At 43.6% G+C, this 15,590-nt stretch overlaps 1 protein-coding gene across 1 annotated transcript in view; it reads right to left on the bottom strand.

Annotated features, from left to right (window-relative positions):
* TRIQK (triple QxxK/R motif containing) overlaps positions 1-15,590 on the bottom strand; it is a 450,171-nt gene that overhangs the window by 311,821 nt on the left and 122,760 nt on the right. Inside the window, exon 3 of the mRNA XM_070392283.1 lies at positions 1,621-1,861. The gene's annotated coding sequence lies outside the window, so the exon portion shown is untranslated. The remainder of the gene's footprint in view (positions 1-1,620; positions 1,862-15,590) is intronic.

Here is a 15,590-nt window from a genome sequence, read left to right as displayed (position 1 = left end):
GAATGATTCTGATACATAGTGGAGGCTCTGAAATCTAATTTTCTAATTTGGGGCCCAGGGTCAGTGACTCTACGCCTCAGAAACTGGGGTCAATAAAGAAAACTGCTGAGAGTCATCTGAGTGACTGTGTAGTTCAGTGTTCGCTATGCTATTTCACTGTTAAAGAGATCTGTTACATTTAGACAATGGCATGAGCAGCTACATTCATTGTTTATTTCCTTATTGAATATCAGCAGATTATCTGCCATACCACGAGCTTCAGACCTCCTGAATGCACACGTTTTCCTTCCTTACAGGGAAAAATACAGGGATAAGAACCTCTGACTGTATAAGAACATCACAATCCACATTGTCATTCCTGACTCGGCCTGTGCCAAGAACACAGGACAATTTACATATGCGCTAATCAAATATTTGCGGGCTGGGGACTCTGGCTGCATAGCTCTAAATCAGGATTAGGTGACGCGTCTTGGATTCCAGCCAGGTTGGCGGCTCTTCGTTTTTAAAACAATAACCACCTGCCTAAAGAAGCAAGCAAGCATTTCCCTCTCGCCATTCGTTAGCTTTAGGATCAGCGGAATCTCCCTGCTGCTCCGATTGAAATGCAAGAGCTGCGAGGTTGAAAACTGAAATCTTGCACTAAGCACTTCATTGCTGCTGGCTTTTAATTTTTTTTTTTTTCTCTTCGAAAATTACATGCACAAAGCAGCTTTAGACTCTGTAATCAGATATTTTGCCTCGTACTACTGTGTGGCTTGGGAGGCTTTCTTTTTCTTTTTTCTTTTAGAGAACTAGATGTGCACAACCAATACTTTTGGGGTGTATGCTTACAGTTATGCTACCCAGGGAATTGGCCCCTCGTTGCTGCTGTGTGACATTTGCAGATTCTGACCAAGCAAAATGAGTAAGATAAACTCAGACTGGTTAACTTTTCTGGGGCCAAAGACCTTCCCCTCAGATTAAGTCAAAACTCACGTTCCTTTGCTTGCTGTCCAGCATTTCAGACATAATGGACCCGTGTGTGGCAAGGAGAGGTCTTGGCAGGGGAGCAGCGAGGAGCATAGAGAGGCCAAAGCAAGCATGTCAAACTCAAAGGCTAACACGGGCCAAATAAACAAGGTTTAAGTGTATGTGGGCCGCAAAAAAAAAAAAAAGCTTCAATTTTCATAGAAACATAGATTTCAATAGAGACACACTGAATACAAAGGGCTGAAATAAATGAGTCATCGTTAACATGAAATAATAGAACATTTTAATAAAAGTTAATATTTTTTTCTTGAACATTAACTTACCAGACACTGAATAACTGCACAAGTTAATAAGCGTAACGCAAATAAACCTATTTTTTCTTGTTCTCTGAAAGCAAAATATTTCCTGTTGCGCACACCCAACAAGTCAGTTCAAGATTAACGACGTGGCCATTGGCTGCTAAAATATTCGCTGCAAGTATTAGTGGAGAGAAATGGTGCGTCTGCGCGTAAGGTAAGTAAGGGAAATGAATGCAACACGATTATAGTCATCAGTCATTAGCAAACGTGTAGTTCGTTATTAATAATTATGTGTAACAGGATATTGTAAAAACTAAGTTACGAAATTTTTATTAAAACGTTTCTTACATACCATTATATTGGCTGGGCCGAAAAAAATATTCGTTGTGGGCCACATGCGGCCCGTGGGCCGTGAGTTTGACATGCTTGGGCCAAGGGAACTGTTGGACTTGATCTCAGCTTCGAAGAGTTGCTGTATAGGCAGCTCCGATTTTGCAGGGTCATGGAACATCCCCAGGTTAGCTGAGCGATGGGGGATTTGCCCATGTGTCCTCTATCTTTTCTCCATGCTGGGCTGACAAGGGTCCATGAACCTATAGTGAGAAAGCACTTTATAAATACCAGATATATAAACTTCATAAACAAGCAACAAAAAACATTTTGGGAAAAAAATGTCCAATTAAAATGGCATGGTATTTATAATGTTTTAGGCCCCACCCCTTGACACTGACACTTTCTCCTCAAAATATATATTTATAAATATGCTCAGTGGTTAATATCAGTATTTCCAAAAGGCGAATATAGTACATTACTTCAGTATACGGTGGTACTACACTCCCATGTACAGAAATTTGAATTTACAAATTTTTTGAGTTCTTCAAAATGAAACTTTTTTTAAAGTATCTACTGTGTGTGTGTGTGTGTGTGTGTGTGTGTATTAATCAGTTTTTTCTTAAATGCCTTCTGACCTTAGACTTCACTTGCAAAAAAAAAATATCATCCGTCCTTTAGTTCTCAACTTTCCACATTGCACCTCATCTATTTGCCCAGGATTAAACCTTTGAAATCATCTCTGAATCCTCCTCTCCCTTCACTTATATAGTTATCAGAGAATGAAGGAAGTAGGCAACAGAATTGGATCAGGAGATATTTATATATGTTTCAACTATTTATCTTAGCATGCTTATAAAGCAACTACATAGTAAAGCAAACTGAAGCTAAGGAGCAGAGAGATAAGACATCAAAAAAAAAATGGGTTGGACTAATGGACGGAGGCGTGGAAGCTGCATCACTGTGGGTGTAGCACAGACCTTCCAGATGGATCGTGTGGACAGGCTGGCCAAGAGTGGTGGCTGACCTGGCATGGACAAGTGTTGGGGGTTATCAAACATCCAAAGCACAGACTTCACAGTCAAGTACTTTTGAGTCTGGACTCTGCCACTCTGAGCACGTTGCTGAGCCTTTGGGAATAATAATGGGCCCTGACAGGGCTGCTGTTAGAAGTGAACAGTGGCACAGAATGAATGCTCCAGGAAGTGGTAGCTGGCGTCATCACCACCGTCATCTTCTTTATCATCAGATACTGAGAATTTTCTTCTCCTTCTGCTAAAAGTGAAGCATCTGGTGCACTCATTTCGTCCGCTGAAAGATTTATGTCCTAAAAGACGCTACTGGCTGCCTTTGATAGAACTCCTCCGTCATAACAGGCCCTCTGCTAAAAGCATTTCTCGTGTAATTGCCACAAAAACCCCACAAGGTAGATATTGTCTGCATTTTACAAATCAGAAACATCACTGAGGCTGAGGGGGGTCACACGGCTCCTCAGAGGCAGAGCCGTGCTGTGGCCACCATCATGTCCGGCCGCCCGCCGAGGGAGAGCCTCATCCTGGAGACCTTGTCCGTAGTGTGGAGTGTTGAACGCGGAAAGAAAATGGCTATGTTGACAACGTGTTTGAATTATAATAAAAAGAACTAAGTAAAAAAAAAAAAAACATATAATAAAACACTTATAATAAAAAAGAACATAATCATAAATGTATCCTTGACTTTAGGTGAACAGATTTCAACATATCTTTGATCTGTTGTGAGAAAATGTCAATGTTTGGGCAGGGGTTGGGAGAAGGGAAAGAGAGATCTGTTACCATGGACATTAGAGCATTTGGGTGGGAGACTATAATCAAATTTCTGACAGTAAAGTCAAATATGGTCAAAGGGGGAAACAGGAGAGGAAGGCAATAAAGAGGTAGGTATGTTGCCGTAACCGGTTTGGCTCAGTGGATAGAGCGTCGGCCTGCGGACTGAAAGGTCCCAGGTTCGATTCCGGTCAAGGGCATGTACCTTGGTTGCGGGCACATCCCCGGTGGGAGGTGTGCAGGAGGCAGCTGATCGATGTTTCTAGCTCTCTATCTCTCTCCCTTCCTCTCTGTTAAAAATCAAATATATATGAAGTAGGTGTGGCTACAGAGGGATTTCTCTGATGAAGTTGGAAATATCCTCAGGTATGTATGAAAGTGCCCAGTGTGTTCCAGAAAGGTGAGAAGTTCATTTTGCCTTGACTTTAGATTCATAGGGGTAAAGTGCTAGGAGATTGCCAGAAGCCAATTCCAGGGCTGAATCATCTGGAAATGGCTGAGGGCATTTCCCCAAACCTGAAAAGGATGCATAAAATGATTGCTTGCTGCCAGACAGCTAAGGGCATTTCCATCTACATGTTATTGCCTCCTGCTGGCCAAACACCTGAACAGCCAAAGGCAATTCCTCCAATCTAACAATGGATTCTGTATACTAAACCCTGGCCTTCGATGTATATCTACCTTACCTTAGGACAATTTGTGTTAATAAAAAGCAAGGGGTCCTGAGATAAGGGAGGACTTAGTTCCTTTAGCTAAGTCTTCTCTGACTCCCCAAATTGCCTTTCAAAATTATGTTTCGTCTCTGGACTCTTGATTAATTTACACACAGCACCTTCTCCAGAGATTCCTGAACCCTTCCTGATGCCGAGAAACACACACCAGCAGGAGATGAGATGGAGGGCCAAGGCAGGAGCAGCATTTAAAGGGTCCTCAAACCCTGGCTGGTTTGGCTCAGTAGATAGAGTGTTGCCTCATGGACTGAAGGGTCCCAGGTTCGATTCTGGTCAAGGGCATGTACCTCAGTTGCAGGTTCAATCTCTGGCCCAGATCGGGGCACGTATAGGAGACAATCAGTCGATGTGTCTCACTCACATTAATGTTTCTCTCTGTGTGTGTCTCCCCCTCCCTTCCACTCTCTCTAAAAATCAACAGAGAAATATCCTTGGGTGAGGATTAACAAATAATAAATGAAATAAAATGCTGAACATTTCAACAAATTCTATGAAAATCGTTAGGTCAAACATGGACATTTTATGAGAAAGAAGAGAGAAAGAAAGAAAGAAAGAAAGAAAGAAAGAAAGAAAGAAAGAAAGAAAGAAAGAAAGAAAGAAAGAAAGAAAGAAAGGGAAAGGAAAGGAAAGGAAAGGAAAGGAAAGGAAAGGAAAGGAAAGGAAAGGAAAGGAAAGAAAAGAAAAGGAAAGGAAAGAAAGAAGGGAAACTAAGAAAGAAAGAAAGAAAGAAAGAAAGAAAGAAAGAAAGAAAGAAAGAAAGAAAGAAAGAAAGGAAGGAAGGAAGGAAGGAAGGAAGGAAGGAAGGAAGGAAGGAAGGAAGGAAGGAAGGAAGATAGATAGATAGATAGATAGATAGATAGATATGGTGCTCTATGCGACACGCAGTCTATCAGGGAACAGCGGAGTTTTGTGATTGGCGAGATATGTGCTGGCCTGTTTTCAGATGGTTCCCTCCAGCCACAGTAAGGAAGATAAACCAGCACAGAGACTGATGAGAAATGATGTGGGCCAGGGCAGCAGGAAAAGACATCGCCAACGAAACAGGCGAGGCTTTCATGTGCAAACATTCCTACCTTGAACACATTCCCTTTCATCTTGGCATCTCAAATTCAGTCTAGAAACTCTCCTGTGAAGCTTGTTAAAAAATACATTTTTCTGGGGCCCAACCTATGGATTCTCCCTCCATCAGGAGTGAGGAGAGAGGTTCAGGAATCCGAATTGTAAGCAAGTACCCCTGGCGAGTGGCTTTCCTGCGGGTGACAACTGAAGACAGACTGGTCCCGGTGACCCAGATTCTACCCTCCTCCTGAGCACCTCTGTCGTCCTCCGCAAAACCTTTCCCACAACTCCAGTCGCCGCCGACCAGTCAGATCCAGTTTCCCCGGTGCTCACTGTTTATATGTGAATTTCTTAAACCTCAATGCGCAGCTCTTATTAAAATGCAGATCACATTTCTAGCAAATTCCCAGGGGATGCGGATACTGCTGGTACACGATTCTCGCTTGGAGGACTAAAGTCACTGTATTATGTGTTGGTACCACATTACAGTGACGATCTCTTGGTTCTTTAATGTAAGTGTCTTGCCTCCCAACTTGACTGTAAATTCCCAGAGACCTCGCTGGGATGCCTTTGGGGACTCACATTGCTAAGGGCTGGATATACAGCTGCTGCTTTACAAACACAAATGGAATTGAATAATTCAGAGTAAAACAGCAATGACGTCTAGATTTCAGGTTGGAAATAAAGAATAAGTAGAGAACCCCAGCATTAATTCTTTATTATTGTTCCCGTCGGGCACTTTTATAAAGCCACTCCCCAGAAACATAGAATAGCCAGAAAGAAAAAGAAAAGAAAGAAAGAAAGCGTGCTCAATGGGGAATTCAAGACCAAAAATCTTAGATGCCTACATTGGAAATGCAGAATGGAGAACATATAGCTTTCATAACTTAGAGGGGAGCTGTACTTTTCTCAAAATTTCTGGAGTGTCATCTCAAAAGTTTCATCAATTCTGTAACTGGAGTCCACAATTTTGGGGCCCTCCACAATGTAGATAAATTACTGGATTCAGTGACATACAAACCAGGTCCCAGTCTCAGAACGTTGTGGGGGGTTTTGTTTTGTTTTGTTCTGTTTTTACCTTTTAGAGTCATGGAATTATCTAGACTCAAATAGGAATCCCAGACTAACACTGATGCTCCTTCAGTGTTAGGTGGATTCTATAGATGTGTCTGAATAGAAATCTTAAAAATTCACTTAAGCAGCACAGAGCCACACATGGGTAAATTAGGTAAAGCCTGCTAAAACCATGTGCCGCTGAGAACCAGAAGGACTTCATAAGCAAGGAAGTATGGGAGACGGTTTCCTGAACAGAAGGAAAAGGGATAGACAAGGAAGACAGAAGAGACACATTTTCACCACTCAGGACTGCTCTGCCATCCTGTCCGAACTCCAGGACACAACTTATTATCTTTTTTTAAATATATTTTATTAATCCTTTACAGAGAGGAAGGGAAAGGGATAGAGAGTCAGAAACATCTATGAGAGAGAAACATCGATCAGCTGCCTCCTGCACACTCCCTACTGGGCATGTGCCCGCAACCAAGGTACATGCCCTTGACCGGAATCGAACCTGGATCCCTTCAGTCCACAGGCCGACGCTCCATCCACTGAGCCAAACTGGCCAGGGCACAACTTATTATCTTAAAGTATATGAGCACAGAGCATTACCTAAGGCCACTTTGAGTACTTGACATCATACTAAACCAGTGATGGCGAACCTTTCTAGCTCGGGGTGTCACCATTTTGAAAAACCCTAACTTAACTCTGGTGCCGTGTCACATATAGAAATTTTTTGATATTTGCAACCATAGTAAAACAAAGATGTATATTTTTGATATTTATTTTATATATAAATGCGTGTCAGAGGTGACATGCGAACTCATTTTTTTGGTTTTTCTTTGTTAAATGCCATTTAACAAAAATCAACCCAAAAAATGAGTTCGTGTGTCACCTCTGACACGTGTGTCATAGGTTCGCCATCACTGTACTAAACTATGCCCTTCCTTGGGTCTTCGTTTAAGAAGACATGTTAGACATGGGGGGGGGAGGGAAATGGAATATAAGAACATGATCCACCTCTGAGCACCACATATGTCAAAATTCTAAATCCAAGGAGAAGAGCTATACTTTGCTGCTAAAAAAAAAAAAATGTATTGCTACCTGTATATAAAAGAAAATTACTCAAGTCCCTAGGAAAATATGCCAGACATTACATACTCTTAATATAACAAAATATTTTAGGCACGATATTTTAAACCACTGTTACTAGTGAAAGGATGATTTAATTTTAGCAACTGTTTATAGGATGTTGTAAGGAAATTAATCTATTATTATGTTATAAAATGCCTTGTTTCACAATATCAATTTTGCTATTAGGATTTGAAACAAGATTTTTTTTTCCCTAGGCATATACATTTTTACACGACATTAAGGTCATTTGTATTATAATACACCCATCACTGTGATAATTATTCTTTTGTGCAAAAAACTTTAAGTAATGCTTCCAACAGAACATTAAAAGATTGTAATGTGTGAGCGAGAGAGGCTAATTCACCCAGGATGCCAAGCCCATTAGGTTTCCGCAAGAATCTCGGAGGGTAGGTGATTGGACACGGACGGGCCATATCTAGCACAGTGAGTGGAGGTGGGAATATAGGGAGCAAAGCAAAGCCTGAAGGACATAGAAACTTTTTTCTGCTTTTCATGACAGACGCTTGAATGGATGGCATCAAATCAATATGCCTCCGACCAAGCGGCTTAGTTCGGAAAACCCAATTATGCCATTTGTTTATAGTTTTCTAAAGATATCTCGCTGCATTTCCATCAGCATTGCGTGCAGCAAGCATGGTAGAGATTGGAGGGACAATCAACTTCCAAGTCTATCCTAACACCATGCTTATGTCCTGCTGATGGGATGGGAAGCTAAGGGCAAACCATGTCTTTTCACCAATATTGATACCAAATTCTAACCTAGTCATAGCAACAAGATTCAGATCCTGCCTAGACAAAAAAAAAAGATATCTAAATGTAACATTGTGTTTCCTCTGATCCAGAAAGCTTGCCATTTTAATATAACCAGCATTATTTTTTAATGGTAGCTCTAGGGAGACTTCTGAGAGGAATCTCTTAGAAGTTCTATTTAGCTGCCTCTAAGCAGTCGGGTAAATTTAGTCATGTGCATTGCAAAACAGAAGCCACCCTTGTGGATGGCGCTTTGGCCCTGGGTTGAATGTTTGCAGGGCATGAGAAGGCTCCCATCCACCCTAATCAGCTTTGTGTGGACACGATGCAACATCCAGTGTTGCCTCCGATCAGCACAAGCGTCAGTCACTGAGCAGATTCTTGCCCACGGACCTGTGGGCAGAACGAACGTGGTTTCCTCGGGACAGTCCCCTTTTGCCTGCATTCCGGATGTGCCCACCGCTGACAGGCTCGCCCCGCTGTGGCACTGACCATATGGCTCAACTCCACCCTCTCTCTTGATAATTCCATCTCCCTTGCTGTCCAATTCACCCTGTTTTCCTGGAGGGCATTTATTTATAGGCTCTCCCTCAAAATACCCATCCTTACAGAGGTATCCGGGGTTCCGGTTACAGGAGCGATCTCTTTGCATTCGCACACTCACTGAGATGTATCTTGCTGACCATGACTTGTGTCGTTTATTTCTGAAGGGAATTAATTTAAAACTGCAGTTTCCTTTAATGTCCCAGCTTCAATTTCATACCATTTAATTTCTTATATTGTGAAATATAATTGCTTTGCACTCCAAATTGTCTAAGGCTGTTGATTTTGATTCTGGCATGTGTTAAATAAATTGGGCCTTTTCTCAATATCTTATTTTTTTAATTTAAATATCATTTTTAAACACTTTCTTTTACTTGCTATCTGCCCTAACAGATATATAAACATACATTAGAATATTTGAGGAAATTCAAGTCTATTAAAGGCTCCAGGAAGCCCTGAAATAAAGTAATTGTTAACATTATTTACCTCCCCCATCCCCCAAGATTTCCCAAACTTATTTTTTAATAGACCTTTTTATCTAATACCTATTGTCTTCATCTAATCTGGATTGCTATAACAAAATGCCACCAACTGGGTAGCTTATAAACAACATAAATTTATTTCTCAGCATTTTAGAGGCCAGGAAATCCAAGCTCAATGCACCAGCATGGTCAAGTTTCAGTGAGCACCCTCTTCCCGATTCCTACCTGGTGCCTTCTGCCTGTGTCCTCACCTGGTGGGAGTGGCTAACCAGTTCTATGGGCCACTTTTATAAGGGCACTAATTCCCTTTATGAGGGCCCCACCCTTACCATCCAAGTACCTCCCAAAGCCCCCACCTCCAATACCATCACATTATGCATTATGATTTTACATATGAATTTAGGGGGACAGGACACAAACATTCAAACCTATTAAGAAATGCACCCATTCCTCAATGAAAATCTAAAGAAACTATTTTTAAACACCCTGCTAGTGGGGGGGAAATTCTCAAACTCTGCTGGGCTCTTTATTTATTTTTACTGATTTCAGAGAAAAAGGGAGAGGGTGAGAGAGATAGAAACATCAATGATGAGAGAGAATCATCAATTGGCTCCTCCTGCATGCCCCCTACTGGGGATCTCGAGCCTGCAACCCGGTCATGTGCCCTTGACCAGAATCGAACCTGGGACCCTTCAGTCCACAGGCTGAGGCTCTATCCACTGAGCCAAACCGGCTAGGGCTCTGCTGGGCTCTTAGCTCACTGCTTCCAGGATGATCTGGTACACCATGAGCAGCTGGGAGAGACCAAACCCCACCAGCCTTTGCATCACGCTCTGAACCCCCACTTTTGGAGAGGCAACGTTTGCTTGAGTTGCAGCCTAGCTGACACACGTAGGACATGTTAACATGCAGTGCCATGAGAGAAAGGGGGGGAAAGGATGACCCATCACCCTGAGTGTTCCTTACATATCTCACTCCTGCATGTTCTCCCTGGAAGTTCAAGTATTTGGGCCAGATGATAATTATTCTTTTAGATTCACCTCAACATATTACTGAAGCAATAAGCAAATCAATTGTTTGAGGCCAGGCTATCCCTTTGGCCACCACACTCTTTCCCAATGGCCTTCTTCCAGATCTAAAGCATATCAAGCTCTTTCCTGCCTCTGAGACTTCACATACGTTGTTCCCTCAGCCTAGAACCTATGGGGTTTGTTGCTGGTTTCTTCCAGTTTCGGTATCAGCCTCATTGAGAGGCTTTCCTTAATCATCTCGCTCTTTTCTTTCATGGCTCTTTCCCCAATTTACAATTCCACGTTGATTTGTCTCTTGCTCTTTGCCTGTATCTCCTTTTAGGCTCAAGCTCCATAGGACAAGGGCCCCATGTCTCAGTTATCCACTCGTGTATACCAAACCTAGCAGAATACCTTGCCCAAAAGAAGCACTTGATAAAATAACTAGAGGGCTGGTGCACGAAATTCATGCACAGATAGGATCCCTAGGCCTGACCAGCAATCAGAGCCGATCTGTGGGGTGATCGGCAGGGTGATCAGGGGCCCCCGCTGGCACCCGCCTTGGCCGGCCTGGGGCCTGTGGGCTGGGGGCAGCTCCTACATTGAGTGTCTGCCCCCTGGTGGTCAGTGTGCATCATAGCGACCAGTCGTTCCACCGTTTGGTTGATTCGCACATTAGGCTTTTATTATATAGGACAGTTGGACAAATGAATAAAAAGTCTGACTCTCTGGGAAGAGCAAGAGTGCCATTTCTCATGCTTGCGTTGGCCTCTCAGAGCCTTCATAAAATGATCACTTCATCAGAGGGACCTCTTTCTGCTGATCCCAGGTAGACCCTTCCAGAAACACATTCTCTAGGCTATCTCTCATCAGCTAGCATCATTAATTTGGGGGCTTTGCAGCCAGCTTATCCCATCGGTGTTCGTGACACAGTGAATTCTGGCCAAACGCATGCTAAGAATTCTCAACATTGTAAATTTTTAAAAATTCAATTATGCTCCATGTCATCCCATGCCTTTCCCTCGGGTGCAAGTCATTTGCCTCTAATCGGTGTAGCACACAGTCTGTTGTGTGAAAGCAACAAGAACCAGACAAGATTATATGGAGTTCTTTTCCTGTATGAGGAATTAGGCTGTGAGACCTGTCTATCTTGTCTCATTTAATTAATTCTCACAACAACCCTATGAAATGGGCAGTATCCCATTTAGTGGACGGGAAAAGTGAGGCTCGTCAAGAGAAAGAATCCATAAACAGGACGGGCTCGTGTTCTTTCTGCTACACCACAGTGTGTGAAACAGAATGAGCGAGGGCACACACACACGGACAAGGTCTTCCGTTAGGCTCCGTTCCCTTGGATATTATCCTGGATGTATCTGAGCAAAGTCTTTTTGGTCAGGTACCTCTCAGACTTGATACGTCACATTTATGTGATTCTAAGACATTTTTTATACTTTTATGCCTGCAATCAAGATGTGCTTTATGACTGGTGCGATGTGTTTGTGTGTTTTTGTCTCCCCAAGAGTTATGAATTTGAGGACATTACAATCAAAGGTTACTTGGAATCAAAGAATTATTGACAGTTCCAAGGTAAAAGAAACCCACACGTTTTCCCCATCTGCTCCTAGTCATATTTAAAATAAGATTATTGCCCTAACTGGTTTGGCTTAGTGGATAGAGCATCGGCCTGCGGACTGAAAGGTCCCAGGTTTGATTCTGGTCAAGGGTATGTATCTTGGTTGTGGGCACATCCCCAGTAGGGAGTGTGCAGAAGGCAGGTGATCGATGTGTCTCTCTCATCGATGTTTCTAACTCTCTATCCCTCTCCCTTCCTCTCTGTAAAAAATCAATAAAATATAAATAAATAAATAGATAGATAGATAGATAGATAAATAAATAAATAAGATTATTACTAATAGAGTATTTACTACCTACCCAAATATTATACTAAGTTTTTTAAGCATCTTATTTCATCATCATCATCATGCTAATACTACAGAGTGGGTTACTACATTAGTCCGTTTTATAAGTGATGAAACTGACCCTCAGAAAGGTTAATTAACAAGCCCAAAGTCACACAGCCATTCACTGTCAAAGATGGAATTCAAACACAGGTCCACCTAACACTGAGGTCTTGTTCTTAACCACAATGATGCACTGGTTCCTAGTCTAGCAGCAAAGTGTTCAAGGCCTTCCACATTCACAGCAGGACACTGGGCAATAGTGGTTAAATTTCTATCTAACAAGACACCCATTAGCATGTCCAGCATGATGGCCTAAAGCAAAGAAGAAAAAAAAAAAAAGAAAAAAAAGCATGGAGAGATAGCACACCCTCCACTGAAGCATAATTGCTCTCTACTCAGCAATGCCACGGCTGCTGTAAGCACCAGGGTTACTGAAAACTTCATGGTGGTCAAACTGTTACTCCACCCAATACAACCGAACACCAGTTAACCAAGGACAAGAGTCCCACAAAGACTCAGGCATCTACTGCTTCAACCTTTTCCAGAGTCTAACTATAGGTGTTTATGTAGAAAGCAGCTAAAAACTCAGCGGATGTCCCTACCTATGATTGCCAGAGTCCACAGGGCTTATGTGCGAGAGGAGGCATATGTACTGATGTCTTTCACCTTGAACATGGCATCCTTTCACCGTGATTACACTTGATAGGCATTTCGCTCTTCACAAAGCCCTCTCCTGAGAAGATTGCCTGAAGCACCATGGAGCTGCCACTGATTCCTCCTCCCTGGCCAACAGCGGGGCCGGGTGGGTGGTGATCAGGTCTGAATCCAGAGCCTGCCTCCAGGTTCTCTTAAAATGATGAATAAGGTTTTCGCTCTCTCTTGATGATCATTTTGGCCAAGAGCTGATGAGGTGTTTGAGTTTCCAAAGGTTTACCCAAGCAAAGGAATAGAGAGAGTTGAGAAGTCAACACAGGTATAATTAGGTACATCCTTGTTGATAGTGACTCTGCCAGATGCCAACAAAACGGGCCCTTAAAGTGAGTGAATGCTGGGGGCAGCTCCTGCATTAAGCATCTGCCCCTTGGTGGTCAGTGCTCATCATAGCGACTGGTTGTTCGGTCGATTTGCATATTAGGCTTTTATTATACAGGATAATCAGCCATGGTTGGTGCACTGTCCCTTCCATCATGATGAACCCAGGAATGCTTACCAGGATGGGGAATATCTGTGGCTGAGATGAGAAGCCTGAGGACAGTGAGCTGTCCAACATGATGGAAGGGACAGTGCACCAACCATGGCTGATCATCCTATATAATAAAAACCTAATATGCAAATTGACCGAAAGGCAAAACAACTGGTTGCTATGACGTGCACTGACTATCAGGGGCAGATGCTCAATGCAGGAGCTGCCCCCAGCCTGCAGGACCCCACCAGCAGTGGCGGTGGGGGATGAAGCCGGTGAGCACGCAGCGCCAGGCCAGCCAAGGAGGGTGCCAGCGGGCCCTCCCACCCCCGATCACCCACTGCTGGTTGCCCCACAGATCAGCCCTGATCGCTGGCCAGGCCTAGGGACCCTACCTGTGCACGAATTTTGTGTACCGGGCCTCTAATGAGGAAATAAAGGCTGACCATGCACATGCCCACTGCCATCTCTATGATGTCTGTTTCCTGATATCAGGTGGTCAAAGACCGAGACGTCTCTGGGAATACTCAGACAATTTGGAGGGAGTCCCTGGGGACATTGCATCTCTCTTGCTTCCCCAGCACATGTCTCAGGTTAGCTTCCCTGGTCAGGGCAGGAGCTCGGCACTGTCTTCCACACCCAAACTGAAACCCCAGGCCTACCATGGAGAATGCGAAGTCCCTCAAATACTTGCAAACACTCTAAACATGGGCATGCTTCTTCCACGAAAAGAGATTCTCTAATTGAAGGATAAATAAAAGATAATTATTAATAGAGCATCAGCCTGAGGACCAAAGCATCCCCAGTTCGATTCCAGCCAAGGGCACATACCTTGGTTGCAGGCTCCTCCCCGATCCAGTCCTGGTCGGGCCGGGGCGTGTGCAGGAGGCAACCAATTGATGTGTTTCTCTCACATCGATGTTTCTCTCTCTCTTTCCCTCTCTCTTCCACTCTCCCTAAAAATCAATGGAAAAAATATCGAGTGAGGATTACAAAGAATAATAATAATAATTGTTAACGTCTTCTCTTTCACAGGAAGGAAAATCTGCCAGATCCTGCTGACATAGAAATGGTCCCAGATCCCGTTCTTTTAAGAGGAAAAAGAAGACTAAGTCTAAAATTGTGCTTCAAAATCCCTGATTTACCTCTTTTAACTTAACACTTGAGTTAAGCAGGAGGCTGCAGGAGACCACGTTATTACTAAATTATGCTTTTATTTTCCTTTGATATGCCTGATGTGGCTTGCTTGCACCTATCGGGGTAGTTAGTAAATGAACGCTGGGCCCCGGTTATTTATTTATTTGCCAATTTCCCTGGCATTATCAAAAGCGAGGAGCAGCTGTGATCTCCCTGGTTCAGACACACAGCTGAATGTTTAAAAGGCCTGCCTTTGCCCGGGCCCCTGCGTAGTGTAGAAACGCATTCGAAAATGCATGAACACTGAAGAACGGATGTCAGAGCAAACCTGGGCTTTTGGCTTCAAGAGGGTACGGTGACTAAAACCTTTGGGCTTGTAATGCACTGCTTACTGATCAGTAAATGGAAAAGGCAGCTGACGGTGGGCTTTGGGAGCCTTAGACTCCTGGCTAGCTCTTCCGGAAGTCAAAGGAGAGAACAATAAGGGATTTCTACCTCCCTACTCCCACACCAGGGTCCGTGCCTTGTCATTCAGCTGCTGCTTCCCGAAAACAGCTCCTCTGAACTGGCCTAGGGCTGACATTCAGGTGGGAGGCACGAATGGGCCTGCTGACTGTGAAAAGATGGACGGACACAGCCGATGATTCGCCTCTTCCCTGAGCTCCACTCGCATCGTATGCTGCCCCACCTTTTCTCCCAGAGCAATCTGACCCCTCCTCAATCCAGCAGCTCGGGCCTCCTCGGCCCTGGCACCGCTGCACGCCTCTAGCGCCTGCTCAGTGACGAGGCTACTTCCTGGGTGGCCGATGTCTGTGCCATCCAGACTCATTAGATATGTTTTATCATTCCCTCTTCATCGGCCACACTTAATACTCCTTACAGGATCCCAACACAAATGGACCGTTTCCCCCAAGTCCTCTCTATAGCAAGCAGAATTCTAGAAAGATTCCTGTGTGTTTACGTTTTCCAGGTTATATTCGTAGTCTCTGCCCTCAAATATAGTGGGTTAGCGATTCTCAACCTGTGGGTCGCGATCCCTTTGGCGGTCGAATGACCCTTTCACAGGGGTCACCTAAGACCATCCTGCATATCAGATATTTACATTGCGATTCATAACAGTAGC

This window comes from Myotis yumanensis, unplaced genomic scaffold, assembly GCF_028538775.1.
Source record: "Myotis yumanensis isolate MYYU_CA2020_CCGP unplaced genomic scaffold, mMyoYum1.0.hap1 SCAF_15, whole genome shotgun sequence".
Lineage (NCBI taxonomy): Eukaryota > Metazoa > Chordata > Mammalia > Chiroptera > Vespertilionidae > Myotis > Myotis yumanensis.
Note: the sequence above shows the minus strand (reverse complement) of the source record. Positions and strands in the feature narration are given on the sequence as shown.